This window comes from Suricata suricatta, chromosome 5 (assembly GCF_006229205.1).
Source record: "Suricata suricatta isolate VVHF042 chromosome 5, meerkat_22Aug2017_6uvM2_HiC, whole genome shotgun sequence".
Classification (NCBI taxonomy): domain Eukaryota; kingdom Metazoa; phylum Chordata; class Mammalia; order Carnivora; family Herpestidae; genus Suricata; species Suricata suricatta.
In genome coordinates this window covers 80,805,029-80,806,632 of record NC_043704.1, presented here as the reverse complement: position 1 = coordinate 80,806,632, position 1,604 = coordinate 80,805,029, and positions in this window count along the sequence as shown.

The following is a 1,604-nucleotide window of genomic DNA, read 5'->3' as shown; positions in this document are numbered from 1 at the left end:
TTTTTGGTCAAAGTGTCTGCCAAATGTTTGGCTTATATTTTAATCGGGTTGTTAATTTTTATATTGCTGAGTTTTACGAGTTCTTTGCACGGGTGCCAGGCTGGTTTAGTCAGTTGAGTGTCTGATTCTTGGTTTCAGTTCAGGTCATGATCTCAGTGGTTTGTGAGTGTGAGCCCCGCACTGGTCTCTGCATTGGCAGCACAGAGCCTACTTGGGACTTTCTCTCTCTGTCTCTTTTTGCCCTTCCCCTGCTCTTGCTCTCTTTCTCTCTCAAAATAAATAATTTTTTTAAAAAAGGAGTTCTTTCTATGTTTTGGGTAACAGTCCTTCTCTCATGTCTTTTATAAATATTTTCTCCCAGTCTGTAGCTTGTCTTCTCATTCTCTTGACATTGTCTTTAATAAAGAAGACTCTTTTAAACATAATAAAATCTAGCTATCATTTATTTGTCATGGATTGCTCCTGTGGTATTCATTCAAAAAAATCATCACCTTATCTAAAATCATCTAGATTTTCTCTTTTATTATCTTCTCAGGGTTTTATAGTTTTGTATTTTACATTTAGGTCTCTAGTCCAGTTTGAGACAATTTTTGTAAAAGGTGTAAGGTCTGTGTCTGGATTCTCTTTTATTCTTTTTCCATGTAGATACGTGGTTGTTCCAGCATCGTTTGTTGAAAAGACTGTCTTTTCTCCTTTGTATTGCTTCTGCTCTTTGTTAAAGATCAGTTTATATACACCCTATATTTAAATGGGCCTATTTCTGTGCTCTCTATTCTGTTTCATTGGTCTATTTGTTCTTTCTCTAATATTACATTGTCTTGATTACTGTAGTCTTTAGTAAGTCTTGAAGTTACGTGGTATCAATCCTCCAATTTTCTTTGTTTTTTCCTTCAGTATTTTGATCATTCTGGTTCTTTTAATTCTCCATATAAACTATAGAATCAATTTGTCAATACCACAAAATAACTTGAATTTTTTAAAAAGTGGGTTCCATGCCCAATGTGAGGCTTGGACTCATACCCAGAGATCAAAAATCAAATTCTCTACTGACTGAGCCAGCTGGGCACCCCAACTTGCTGAGATTTCTATTGAGATTGCATTAAACCTATAGGTCAAGTTGGAAGTAACCAACATTTTGATAATACTGAGTCTTCCTATATATGAATATCCTATACCTACCCATTTATTTAATTATTCTTGTGATTTTGTTTATCAGAGTTTTTAGTTTTCCTCATATAGATCTTCTACATAATTTGTTAGATTTATACCTAATCATTTTATTTTGACCATTAGTGCAAATAGTATTGATTTTAATTTCACAATTCCACTTGTTGATTACTGGAATAAAGGAATGCAGTGGACTTTTATATATTTACCTTGTATCCTACAAGCTATGTTGCTATAGCTTGTAATTGCTTCTAAGTTCCAGGAGTTATTTTTTTTTAATTTTTTTTAATTTTTTTTTTACTTTATAAAGTTTCATATTTTTTTAACATATGCAATTATTTTCCATCATTTACAATACAGTAGTTGCAATGACACTCAAAACAGAAAAGCAAAATAAAAAATCAAAACACCAACTTCTGTTTCATGTAATTAGACTT